The 15150-nt window shown below is 33.8% G+C and overlaps 1 long non-coding RNA gene across 1 annotated transcript; it reads right to left on the reverse strand.

Annotated features, from left to right (window-relative positions):
* Positions 1-9842: 9842 nt before the first annotated feature.
* On the reverse strand, positions 9843-12504 carry LOC133200666 (uncharacterized). The gene is made up of 3 exons (XR_009722990.1): positions 12450-12504; positions 11331-11562; positions 9843-10191 (listed from the first exon to the last, which is right to left on the reverse strand). It is a non-coding gene; the product is annotated as an uncharacterized LOC133200666 (long non-coding RNA).
* Between the last annotated feature and the right edge of the window lie 2646 nt (positions 12505-15150).

A 15150-nucleotide genomic window follows, 5' to 3' on the forward strand; every position in this document is an offset into this window, starting at 1 on the left:
ATCCCTGACATATAAGTGCACGGTAGCTTATCGAATATAGGATTGCAATTGTTTCTCTATCGATTTATATTGTGACACACAGATCTTATAGGGCGTCAACAGGCATGAAGACGAGCTTTAACAGAAGGGTTGTAGAATTATATTGAGTTAAAAGGAATCCTGTTATTTTTTAATGAAATGTAGAGTTATAATTTAAACCAAAGCTTTGGACTACAACGGCGAGTATTTTATAATATTATATATACTTTCATGTAAATTTCTAGATTCGTCGCGAAATATTTGTTTAAAAGCACTGTTATCCTTTAAATTATAAAACTACGGTCATACAGTCTGAGAATACATAATACATACATGACAACATTCCACGTACATTAGCAACAGTCAACATTGCTTGACGACGAGTAATATATTTCAAAAAATATTGAATAAGCGGAATCTATGCGCGCGCTGTAATATCTTTGTCTAAAACATTCTGTATAATACATGTACATGTATTATAAATACTTTATTTAGTTTTGGGTAACATTGACAATATTCACCCCTCAAAAACCAACGTCAGCCTTGGATGTACCTCAGTCGACAGTGGTTTCCTCAGCTACATGCAGTACATGTATTTATGTACTACTAAAGCACAGGTACGAAAGATATCAATTAGAGCCTACCATCTGAGTGTCTGCAAACCGGGTTTATTATAATTATACCGTATGTAGCTTTTTTTTATTTCTTTCTATGTTGACTTATTTCTTACATGACATTGTACTCCGATCCGCTTATAATCATCAATGTACTGAGGATGAATCATTGCAATGCACACTATAACATATGTCGACGAATTTTATACTCAAAGGCATCAAATTTACCTGTCCTCTCCTTTTTCAACTGAGGGTAATCAAGTTACTTCGGGGACACAGTGATTTATACAGGAAATTTATTGTGATTAAGAATGTCGTGTGTTTGATCGGATTACTATCTTTTATTAATTGATAAGTATGCAATATATGATGATTTTTACTTTGTGGTCTTAGGATCTATAGAATTCTTATATCTTTTTCTCCATGCAGCTAAAAAAAATTGTATTATTGTAGCAAGACATGTTACTTTTTGAGGCGTATAGGATATCAGTGAGAACCCAAAAATCAATATCTTAACAAAGTTAAGCACATGAAGTAAATGCCATTTACATGCAATACGAACTTCTCTTGTGCTCCCCATCAAAATAGGAAGTTTTTCCTCCTACCAACTCTTTATATTCTATTCACATGTTGATTCTTTGTAATTTGGAAAGTCTATAAACAATTAGAAGAAAACTTTAATTCTAGAACATATATATAAGTTTTCTTAGACTTAATGTTTTTTATTAACTCAATGAATCTGGTTTCCCGTCATATTTTTGACGTCCTGTATCTCAAAAGTATACTCACTAATTCATTTTTTTCATCTTGTTTTGTTTCAATTAAATAATGAAGACATAAAAAGTTTAATTCAATTTATCTAAGCCGAATACATTCTTATTATGAGCGTTCAGGTATGAAAACAATGCAAAATACATGGGGATAATGTATAGGCTATAAACAAGGTTTCATAAAAAATGTTAGCTGCAGAACTGTAGCTCTCCGGAAAAAAGGACAGACCGGGGAGCTTCAGTGACACCCATTGAAAAAAGTGTATATTTATTGCACACACAAAATTGCGCTATTTCTCAATTTATTTCTCCGTGCTTTTCAAATCTCCATATCAAAATATTACTAACCGTGTGTTCCTTACATATTCTTTTACTGTTTCCACAACAAAACATTCCTGGTAACCGTTGTTAATAGCCCCCCCCCCCCCGGAATGAAATTGAGACCAATAAAATTTCGTCTATTTATACTGCCATTTTGGGTGGCAAAATAATTCGGTCCAACGCACTACGTGCAGGCGTCAACTACGTACATGTAAGAATTTGATAGAGGTCGAAGGATTTTTTTTTTTTTTTTTTTTTTTTTTTTTTTTTTGAAATCGAGCTTTAGTGCAGTTGAGGTAAGAATTTCAAAAAAATTAATCCAGAACCGAGTGCAACTTTTTGTGCGCAATGAATATACAGTTTTTTTTCTATGGGTGGCACTGTAGCTCTCTGGTCATCCATTCCAATATTTTCAGACCAGCGAGCTACAGATCTGCAGCTACAAAAATGTCAATCCTTCCATCCCTACAAATCTGCTACCAAAACACGTTGGTTCTGGATACGAGTAGGAGATCACCAGCAGCATCTAAAAACATTTAGTATCTTTTAAGAATTTTCCTATATCAGTCATTCTACGATAAATGGACCAATTCAGGGTATAAAACATGAAAAAAATAATCGTTTCAAATAGCAAAATGAACATCATAATTCTCTAAAGAACATAACAGTGAACTTTAAACCAAAGAATTGTCCACAAATCTGGTGTCGTTAACTTTTTACAATAATTTCCATATACCATTGATTTTAAGGTAATGCTACGGAAGTTTATGCTTGATCAAGCCTTATTATTTTTTAAATAAAGCTGAATTTGACCAATGTTTCGTTTCTGATGTTCAGTAAAGAACGCTATTTAAAGTATGATTTATGAAGTTTCGCATGAATCCGAAATTAAATTTTCGGGAAAAATATCGTTAAGGAATTTAATTTCCAGCGATAAAAGTTAAAATTCTCTTCAATAGTGAAAAAAAAAAGTTTGTTTTAGGATATTAAACAAAATTATAAAGCATTTCTCTTCCAAAATAATAAAAAATTTTATACCTATAATGCAAAAACTTTCCTCAATAACCTTTACGGAAGTTAAATTTTTAAGAGAGACAACTGTTTTTGTCTAATACGTTTTGTAATGTCGAAAACGTAATCGTCTAAAATCGCTGAGTCGCAACTAGAATCGATGATATTAGGTTCCGTGGTCACTTTCAGATAAGTTTCAGTTCTTTTTTAAATCTGCATTCTGTGCGTGAAATTTAAAACAAAATCGTTACGGAAGTTAATCGATTTTAAGCGACTTGCTATGATTTTGCATGAAAGGAGATCCATGCATTTCTTTGCGAGAAATGGTTTGATTTCTTTTTAATATATAGGATAAAAACTTTTTAATATTCATTGCAATTTATTCGGAACGATTTTACGGCTGAAAATTTCATCTTGAAATTTGTAAATAAATGAAAGCGACATTAAGATTTGCAGTGGAATACGTTTTTCAACATTACATTATGTTCATATCAAAACTTTAACTGCATATATATATATATATATATATATATATATATATATATATATATATATATATATATATATATATATATATATATATATATATATATATATATATATATCACAGGCGCTTGACGTTTTTAACCTTTCTTTCCATAAATAATAAAAAAATCCCCCATACTATAATAATAACAAGGTTCGTCACGGTCGCCATCTTGAATTTTTCAGTTCAGCTACTTCGCCTCGATTTTTAGTCTACAATGTGTTTAAAATTAACGGATACAACCGTTTCCCTCAAGTACTTACTTTAACTATGCCTCGAATTTCGGGCAATTCAACTCAAATCACATTAAATCCTCTCTAATTCTTAAAATGCCGCTTCAAACTCAGTCTACTGCTACCGATTCCGTAAAACTTAGAAAAGGGAGGCCGGAAGTTGATGTTAGAACGTCACAATCCGGGAAAGCCCTTTTCTGATTGGTGGATATCTTGAGAGTTATATTAATATTAAGAGCTGTTTAAAAATGGAGCTTGAGCAGTTTTAGACTACTGGTACATATTTTATAAATAACTTAGTAATATAATTATATTGATACATCTATAGTCCCCAACTGTTTGCAAATAAATATATATTTAGCCTAAAACTGTGTACTTTTTCAACTGCTATTTAAGAAACACTGAAATATTTAGGCTGAATAGCATACACTGTATTTTACATAGAGAGGCGTAGTTACACACCTGAAAGTAAAGGGGGGCTTAAATCCAAATAAAAATGCAATTATATTGTCAAAACATAAAAGGGGGGGGGGTCTGGCAGATTTTGAAAATAAATCTAATTGTCCTTCACTGACATGGAAATAAAGCTGGGAAAAAATTGCCAGCCCAGCCCCCCCCCTCCGGAATCAATTGGTCCTCCCTTAAAAATAAATGAATTGCAATATATCCTGTGAGGACACCCGTAGGTCTTAGGCGAAGCCTTGATTGGGGTGGAGGGGGGGGGGAGGGGGGGGGAGGGGAAGCTCCTGGCTTGTACAAATATTTCAATCACATTCTTGCAGGGAATAGCATGGTATTTGGCTTTCCTTATGAAAGACAAGACAGTAAATTGTTTTTAACACGAAGTTTAACTTTCTCGGAAACTTATTGTAAATGTACTTGAGGCATGCAGAATCTTTTACCGCTACATTTGTATCGTCTGCTCTCTGTTATAATATGTAATAATAATGTTCAGCAACAAGTATTTTAAATGTTGGTAGCAAAAATAATTTTAAAATCATATACTACAGTGGCGGATCCAGGAATCTTGAAAAAGGGGGGGGGGGCGACCAGTGTGGGGTCAGGGTAGGGGCTCACAGCCACACACAAAAAAATTGCTTTATTAAATCTTATGTATATTTTGGACACAAAGGGAGGGGGCGGATATTTGCCGGATGATGCTAATATTTTTTTTTCTCTCAACAATCTCTCTATCTCTCAGACCTAGATATTTTTTTTAAACGATGTGTAGTAACGCACTTGCGTACTTGCAAAGACAGCTTCGCGCCTGTAGAAAGAGGGGACACGGAGGTTCAGTGATCTGGGCCAGCTCACCACTGTGATGAAAAATAAAACATGTATTACACATATCTATCCTTCTTTTTTATAATTTTCATCGCTTCCAAACACTGAAAATAGTACTATTGTAGGGAAGAAATATTTATGCCAGAATGCAAGGGGTCTGGTTTACACGAGAAATTAGTAACCAGAATTCCAGGACCAAGCATAATTTTTATTTCCTCATGATTTTTTCTTCAACAAAATAAAAAAAAAATATTTCACATATTATTTCTGATGATTGTGGAAAGCATCGGCCTGCTCAGCATTCAACATGTCGAAAAAGTTTGTTACTGTTTTTGCATGATTTTTCCCGCGAAATGTCATATTTCTTTTAACCAATAAAATTTAAGTAGAGGGATTTCCCATTTACATAACAACATCAACTTCCGGCCTCCCTTTTCTAAGTTTTACGGAATCGGTAGCAGAAGACTGAGTTTGAAGCGACATTTTAAGAATTAGAGAGGATTTAATGTGATTTGAGTTGAATTGCCCGAAAGTGGAGGCATAGTTAAAGTAAGTACTTGAGGGAAACGGTTGTATCCGTTAATTTTAAACACATTGTAGACTAAAAATCGAGGCGAAGTAGCTGAACTGAAAAATTCAAGATGGCGACCGTGACGAACCTTGTTATTATTATAGTATGGGGGATTTTTTATTTATGGAAAGAAAGGTTAAAAACGTCAAGCGCCTGTGATATATATATATATAATATCTGCACCGTTTTCATGCAAATAGCGCACTCACAATAACTCACAGCCCTATAGTACCTGCAAGTAGCAATTATTATCTTCTTTTTTTTTTAAATTTTCATGCATTTTTTCTCATGTGATGTGTATAAAGTATGTCAAAAATAGATCAATTATCTTAAATGAAAATAAACATTTAAATAGATACACTGAACTTAAGATAACTAAGATAGGTGTATATCTAGTTACCTTTTCAGGATAGAAAATGAGGAACGTGCTTGGTGGAGTGGCAGTACACTATGCATCCCAAAAATAAGGTGAGACTGGACTAAGAGCAGAAAAGAAAGACTTGATTTCTTCTTCTTTTTTTTCTTTAGTTAAAATTCTTTATAAACAGCATTTTTACTTTCTTGCAGTGATTTTAGTGTTCGTTACAGCGTGTGATTGTGATGAAATGAAGAGAGGTGGAAATTTTCAGCAAAAAGTGCACGAATTAGAAAGATATCATCAGTCATATATCATATCATTTGACACAGAAAAAGTAAATAGATCGGAAAGAGAAGGCCTTTTTGGACAAAATCGAAATATACAAATGATTGAATTTAATCTAGAAACGTTTTTCAGGTGTTTGATACATGTAATAAATATAAAATGTTTTATTAATATGCTTGTGGAATTTGGGGCTCCCACATTTCACCCGAAATACAGAGTGCATTAAGCTAAAAATGTTTCTTGTATAATAAACAAGCAAAAACGAATAAAATTAACAAATTAATATATGTGATAATTTTCTTAAAACCCATTTTTATTACATTTTCAACAGTGAAATACTATACAATTATGGACTCTTTCGGTGGTGAATATGGTTTGTTATTCACCAGAAAAATATCAATATTGATCGAGGCGAAGCCGAGGTCAATATTGATATTTTTCTGGGGAATAACAAACCATATTCACCACCGAAAGAGTCCATAATTGTTTTATTATATAGTCAGGCTTTGAATAAATAAGACATCGAAGTCTGCATGAAGATACCATTTTCAATAACGAACCTCTGTCGTCGAAAAATTTAAAAAAAATGTCCAGATTACAGCTTAACACTTCGTGTCTTCCTTTTGCTGTGTGTAAGTCATCGAAATGTTTGGAAAATAATTCTGCGATAGACTTACCCAACATTTTTCCTGTACAGATACACAGCCGTTGCAACCATTGTTTTCAACGTTGTTTGAGGTATTGATTGTGAGGTCACAATGCCGCTGCACGCGCACTCACCTTCCGGTGAATACGGCCTCAAATCCAGTGAATATGTAGTATTATGAACTGTTTGCGTTTGTATAGATTATATAGGGACTATTTATAGACTATATAATAATGTAATTTATTTATTGAATAAAAGTGATATTCTGACACAGTGTGAAAGATATCAAAAGAGTATTTTCACAGTGTGAGAGAATATCAGAAGTGCGGCAAAACTCTCGATTTTCCTTCCCCTTACGAAGAGAGTTAAAAAAAAAATCCCTGGCCTGTTTTAAGATAGAGAGAGTAAAATGAACCATCCTGACAGAGACTAAAACTGCCAAAGTTTCTCCAAAATATGATGTTAAAATCCATGTTTACAACGTTTATCATCTCTCAACCGCTTATAGCTACGACGTCTCAACCGCTCAACAATGACGTCACAGACTATGAGAGTGTGTTACGAAAAGACAGCGGCAAAGGGGAAATCAAAGAAAATGTAATAAAAAGAAAATTTAATGTTTTGTAGATGAATATGGAATTTATTTCACACGTGAGACAGGATTTTTTGATATTGTTACTCGTGCTGATTCGCACTCGTGCTGATTCGCACTCGTGATAATATCAAAAAATCCTGTCCTACTCGTAAATTCCATATTCATCTACAAACATTGAATATCCTCTATATATTTCACAAAGCCTACTGACAGAGGCTTTCCTCTCAGTCATTGCTTAATATAGGTCTCGAAATGCATGTACTTCAATACAAGTTTACTCATAAAATGTTCATGGTTTTGCTAAACTATTATTGTGTAAAATGTTTCAATGATGTACAATTTCATCCAAATACTTGGGTATTAACTCTAAAATCTATATTATGTAGAATATATATAGTCAATTTGTAACGTAATCAAAGGAGTTTAAATATATATAGAAGTATACTATGAAAGTTGGTGGGATTTTTTTTTAGCTGCCAGCCGCTCTCGGCGGTCCCCTTGACCACGGCGGACGAAGGTGACGGCACTTTTTATCGCAATCAAGTGCACCCTTAAAATTTGGATGCCATATTGCTTAAACAGAGGTAAATTTTCACATTTAAACAATACATGTTTAATGCATGGCTTAAACAAAGTATATTGATCAAGAAGTATAATTCATTTAAGAATTTTGTACAAAAAACTGAAGTTGAGGGTGGGTTTACCCCATGCTAATCTGTCAGCCACCCCTACACTATAAAATACACTACGGAGGAATCAAACTATAAAATTTCCGATACCTCACATTTCTTCGTCTCAATTTAATTTCTCACGAATGTAACATTTAACATTCTAAGTATCGATTGATCGGGGAATGATTTTTTTTTTTTCAGAAACCGAAACTTTCCAAGAGTTTTACCTCTCTGACACTTTCCACGACCAATATGCCGATCGGCGCGCTCTTATTGGTCAGTTTAATTTTGGAACTAGATAACTCGTACAGGAAGTGCACTTGCACAAACTAAATGCACCTGAAATATTGATACTTAAATGCATACTGAATTTCATTTTGATAATAATTATTAAAATCAGCTTTGTCGCTTACTAAGATATTAACACTTCTTCATTTATTGTCACGTTCGTTTTGAATTTCCTACTCGAACTTCACCTTCACACTTCACGTACGAGTTAACTAAAACCAAATTTAAATCGTTATTTTGGAGAGGAAAGTGTCATGAGTGATAAAACTCCTCGAAGCTTAATTACGCACAGTTCACAAGTATTTTATAAGCTCTGAGCACCAGGGACCTATATACTAACTTTCTTTTATCTTATTCCAAAATTTATTGGAGTTTTCTTAGTATATAGGTCCCTGGAACACAGGCACTTGTTTCGGTAATAAATTTTTAACCCATAGTATAATAATAACACAAGGTATCTAACTCCGAATTACACGGAGTACCCCCCTCCCCCAGAATCGCACTCATTTACACTTTCAGAGGAAATACACTGACAAACTGTTAATACCTATGTTTTCTACGATAATTTATCTACACAACCATATATGGCATATGCTTGTCTTTATTTTCTTTAGTCTCCGTAAACAGCGTCAAAACTCTGCACGTCGAGTTGAAAAGTCGAATTCAACCATGAAATGGTATGTGCTAATCCCGCACAGAGATTTTGATTGGCTAAAAATTTTTTTCTAAAATTACATTGGATAAACATCGTAATGTTTTTAGGGAAAATCAGACGTAAACAAGTTCTATTTACTCATGCAATATTTAAACACTGGAATTGAATTTTTAAACCCACTTATTTTTTAATTCTGTTCTCTGTGCGGGATTAGCACATACCATTTCATGGATGAATTCGACTTTTCCACACGGCGAGCAGAGTTTGACGCTGTTTACGGAGACTAAAGAAAATAAAGACAAGCATGCCATATATGGTTGTGTAGATAAATTATCATAGAAAACATAGGTATTAACAGTTTGTCAGTGTATTTCCTCTGAAAGTGTAAATGAGTGCGATTCTGGGGGAGGGGGGTACTCCGTGTAATTCGGAGTTAGATACCTTGTGTTATTATTATACTATGGGTTAAAAATTTATTACCGAAACAAGTGCCTGTGCCCTGGAAGCACGCGTTTCTGCGTGGATTATCGTAAACTAAACCAGTTTTACATGCACATACTCAATATTGCAGTGACCGTGATCTTTCCATTATGGATTGATACCCCAGATAGCAAGCTTATGTTGGGCCAACGCAAGCCCAACGGTGAAAATTACGTTGGCCCTTTGTCAGTTTTATGCGTTGACCCAACATCATCTTGCTCATCGGCCCAACATTCAACCAACAAGTTGGCTCGACGTTGGGACAACATTCAACGGTTGGTTATCTGGCATTGGCCCAACGTTTAACTTCCTGTTTGCCCAATGTTTGTTCAATTTTTTTTTTTAAAGCTAAGAATGAATGTTGGACCAACGTTGGCCCTACGTTCTATAAACATGTTGGCAAATGATCGGCGATTGAATTATTTAAGTTCAACAATATGAATTCCTGTAACCTTTTTATTTCCATAATTACGAAAAAAAAAAAAAAAAAAACACAAGTGAGTGAATAAATCCTGCATGGTAAATTACCTTGTTCCACAAACAAATGTTTTATTTTTTGTCACTCCTATGGAATGAAATCAACAGAGGGAAATAAAAGTAGTTCAATGTTTTCTCAAGTCTATCCCATATCACTTCAATCACTATATAATATTCCTCTAGAATAAGAGTCCCATTGTTCAAATTTGTGAAACTTTGGAATGTTCTCCTGCCACATATTACTTCTGAACCATTCGCTCCTTTTTTCCTGTTCATGTTATTGTTCCTTTGTCTGTAAATTCCATGTCTCTCACACTGATAATTGAGATAAATCGCTCACTGTCCATCAATGGTCTTGTAACACAAAGGGTTTTCTCCCCACCAGATGCTATAAATGATATAAAAAATATATGAGTTTAATCCGTTCAAAAATGATGTCACTTACTACTTATAAGTTATCATAACTTAACCAGATCTAGTAAATATACATGCATCAGTGGCGTATATTCCTATCTGCTAATGTGTAGGCTAGTGAGAAGTCAGAGATTTAACCCGAGGTGCAGAATGTGGGTAGGCAAAGAGAAGGTCGCCCCCTCTCGATATATAGGGATTTGGGGAAAGGGGGGGGGGGGGGGGGGTCGGTGGGATCTTTTTTGCGAAGACATCTACGATTGTCATCTACAATTTGACAAGTAAAAATAATATTGTTAACATTTCAGTTTCAGTTTATATCATGATATGAAGACTACTTAAAAAAATTGAGAACTTTTACTTACTGAATAATCTAAATACAATCAATACATTTAATTTCCTACTAACCAAAACTATAGTTCCAGTAATTGTAGATGACATAGATACGATTGTCGTCTACAATTTGACAAGTGAAAATAATATTGTAAACATTTTTTTAGTTTATATCATGATATGAAGACTACTTAACAAAATTGAGAACTTTTAACTTATTTTTACTCTACTTAGAAAATATGGAAACTTCCTTACTGAATAATCTAAATACGATCAATACATTTAATTTCCTACTAACTAACCAAAATATTTATTTCCAGTAAAATTAATTTTATTTCCTGCACTTATCATGGCCTCCTGTTGCTGTCGGTGATTTTGAAATTCTCTGATACAGACTTGATAAAATACTTGAGTTTCGGATTTAAAAAATCCCAACTATAGGAAGTTTTGTCATTAAATATATAGTAAAACTGTCAACGTTGGATAGGTATAAAAGTACGGATTGCTGAGAATGCTATTTTGGCATTTGCAACAAAATAGAATTAATAGATAAGAATTATTATAATCGTTTATTCCTTTTTTCCAACCATTTTTTTTATCCCTAAGAAAATGATGTGTAGGCTACAGCCTTTTTGCCTATATGGAATATACGCCACTGTTGCATATTTTGAAAATTGCAATTCTTGAATACTAGTAACATGTTCAATTTTACAAACTATGCTCAAATTAAAACACTCACAGAGATAAAATTCTATCAATCACACCTAAAACGACTATACTTACATTTCAAGGGCTAAAACAATCCATTTTCTCTTTCTTGCGATTCAAAACAGATGTATATACTTTGTTCAAGTGTTGCAAGTGATAAGATGTGACCACTCCGAGTTTACGAAACAATGACTGTTTCCTAGGAAACTGGCCAGTCATCTGCTGAGCCAGTTGATTTCACCACTGACCTAATTATTTGGAGCTCTAAAATTCAGCACTTTAAGTTCCATGATGCTAAATATAGAACCTACAAAATTATATACTGTGCAGAATAATTAAAACTTCTATATACATGTATTTGCAATAGTCTCGGACACGAATTACAAACATAAATCAGTATTAAATATCTTATTTTCATAAATTAGGTTCTGGAATAATTTTTCGTTTTTATTAACATATACACTGTAAATTATTAATAAATGGGCTATTAAGATAATCCCTCGTTCATAATATTTTAACGAAAGATGAGATGTCTCTATTGAAAGAAGCTTTAAAGTGGTTCTAAAAGATACACATTTAATATGTGTAATTAACAGATCGACTACATGTATGTTAATGAAAGTTGTTTTCTTCCCAATATTCACTCCGTTGAACCAACTCTGGGCCAACGTTGAAAGCCATATCAATACCTCATTATAATCAAAATTAACTACACTGGGCCAACATTGGACCAACACTAATTACATGCCCAACACACATTTCATGTTTCATGTCAACATTACTTGGTTGGCCCTATGTTGGGCCAACTTTACATCCCAACACACAGCTAGTGGCTTTGTTTTAAGCCATCATCTACTTGGTTGGACCTACTTTGGGCCAACATCAAATGCCCAACATATAATGGTCATGTTTCATGCCAACATTTACTACAATGGACCAACATTGGTCCAACATCGCATACCCAACACCAATGGACCAGCTTTCACGCCATCATATCATCCGTTGGACCAATGTTGGACCATCATTTACCGCCCAACGCCAACACTAAACCAACCTACTAACAATCAACCAATGTTGGCCCGATGTAGTCTTGCTATCTGGGACCTAGAATGGGAAATATAAAACTCGAGAAAAAAAAAGTGAGACGAAAGAAAATTTGATGTATCGAAAATTTTGTTTAAAAATCTTTCCTACCTTGTGCATTTTATCATAGCGTAGGGCAAGAAATAATATTGTGACGAGCTCGGCCCTGTGTGCCAACTTAGTGATAGAAGATCCCAAATCACACGCATTCAAGGCCAAAATGTACGATCCTCTAGTTTCGGTCATGGTTGTAGCTCATTAAAATATTTATCAATGCGATAGGCCTAAAGCATGGTCGGAAAATATTTAACCTTTGATGCGATCTTTCGTTATCCAATCGCATTCTGCGTTACATTTGTTGTTTATTGTTAAAGTCAATAATATTGCATTTTTCATTGGTTTATAACATGACATCACATATAACGCGTGATTATTAACGATAACGATATATTTATGCGACCAAGCGGCCACAGGAAGGAAAGAGTTGTTGGCCAACTTCGAATCCACTCTCTACCATCGGCTCATACATTCACAGAGTAACGAACGACAACTCTGCATAGGAAATTGCTTCGAATCGTGTCTTGATACGATGTTCACATTATCAGATTATGGTGAAGATCATATTTGTCAAAATTTTAAATCAGACCTATTTTTAAACCTGCATAAAAATTGTTAAATTTACATTAGAAATTTTTTTTAAAAAAATACCTAGATCCTACTTAGCCTAATTGTCTTTCAATTTTTAGTACCCGCATGTACTAAAAAGGCAGAAAAAAATATTTATGTGACAAACTTAAGGCAACGATGTTGTTTCAGCATTCCCATTTCTATTTAAGCAGCAATCTATCCAGTTTGTATTTTAATTACATAATATGGCGTCACAGCAGGTGTTTCTTGACTAGCTTATTTTTAAGACTGACCTTGTCTGTCTGATACATGTACGATATAGACATAACCAGTCTAACTTATGTTAAGATTCGTCGTAAAAAAAAATATAGGTTTACATATTCACGAAAATTTAGATAAACATACTGAAACAGATCGATAACAATTTATACTTAGTAATATTTAGCTATACATGTAGTGAACAACAAAAAAAAAAAAAAACGAAATTTAGTTGGGGAATTCCGTGTTACTTATTTTAGATTCAGTGTCCAATGTCACACTAGACTAGTTAATGTAAATATTGAGTACATGTGCATGCATGTCACATTTTGAAAAGGCACTATCTTTGGCTTGCGAAGACGCACCAAGGCTCAGATTGATCTTACACAGAGTTAAAGTACATTAGGCACCCCCTGGCTGTAAATATGGTACTTGTAGATATAGATATTTTTTATTTACCAGTTTAGCCGAAGTACGGGGTCCGTGTAACACTTAACAATTCAAATTCCTAAAATAATTCATGATCATAGTTTTAGAATTTTAATATATTATTCAAATTTCTACACTCCAGCATGCGAGATACTTTTGACTTCGCGCCAGGAGTGTAGGCCGGCTCTTACTTGTAGGAATAACATTTCTAAACTCGAAACAGATTTCGTATATTGAAATATGAATTTGGAAACTATGTCAAAAACTCTTTTGGAATTTTTAGAATATTGAATTGATACAGACATTGTTTCAAAATTCAAATCGGGTTTTGAAATTTGATATTTTTGGATATTTTAAGTAAAATTCTAAAAATTCAGAATGGAAAAATAGTGTTTTGGTTATTTGAAATTTGAATCTAAATTCTAAATTTCAAAAAAAAATCTTAAACGTTTTGATAGTTGAAAAGGAGTTTGAAGAAAAATTCAAAAATTCGCACACAAGCTGATAATAAAAGAAACAGAGAGGGTGATTTTTTTTATCTACAAAATGCTAGGTTTAGGCCATAATTTGGGATTTTTCAGTTGTAAAACTTTGTGAATGTGTCACAGAAAAATATTTTATTTAAACAAGTTAAAGAACCCTTGAGGTACGGAACACCAAGCGGGGGGGGGGGGGGCGCAAGCACCTGTGAGTCATCCGAGGATGCCGATTGCAAACTACCGGTAAGAGTCAGAGGATTTTCTTTCAAGAGGGTTTATGCCATTTTTAAGACTATTTAAACCTACTGGATTTAGTATTCAGAGCTCTGTATGAAACAATTGGAGCTTACATTATAGTTAGAACATGTGTTTTTTTTTTCTTTACTGAATAATTGAAATCGTATTTCTGTTTTTTTTTCTGGGGGGGGGGGGAGGGGGGGGGGGGTATTTTAAAACTTGTTCAACTGAGGTCTTGGCGAAATAAGTACCAATGAGACTCAACCTAACAGAAATTAGTCCCAGCAGAATGAAGCCCCAAGAACTGCATTTTGGGTCTGCTGTGGGACTACTCTGCAGTATCATAGCAGTCCCATATGAAATACATGCAATTAAGAATGTTCAGTGGCGGCCAGATTCATGACTTTGATACTTTTTTTCACCGACACGCATGCATTACTATAAATGATTTTGTATTATTTCTTGTTTGTAGTATTCGGTCGTTTAAATATTTTGTTTTTAAATTTCTTTTTCCTCCAAGGTACTGAATTATAAAGTGGAGTTATAACATAAATTTAACTTCTAGAGAGCCATATGATAAAATCATTTCATGATATATGATACTCCTTGACCTAAAAGTGTGGTACGGTTTTTTTTTTTAAATGGTTTTTCTTGTCTGAAGGTGTCAGAATCTTTAGTGTATCAACTTTTCAAGTGTATTTAAAGTAGATACAAAAATTTTATTAATTTATTTTACATTTAACAATCCAGAAGACAAGCCCCTACATGTATGCTCATGATCA

The sequence above is a fragment of the Saccostrea echinata genome, unplaced genomic scaffold (genome assembly GCF_033153115.1).
Source record: "Saccostrea echinata isolate AGI-Se365-2 ecotype Australia unplaced genomic scaffold, CSIRO_AGI_Sech_v1 ptg000040l, whole genome shotgun sequence".
Classification (NCBI taxonomy): Eukaryota; Metazoa; Mollusca; class Bivalvia; order Ostreida; family Ostreidae; genus Saccostrea; species Saccostrea echinata.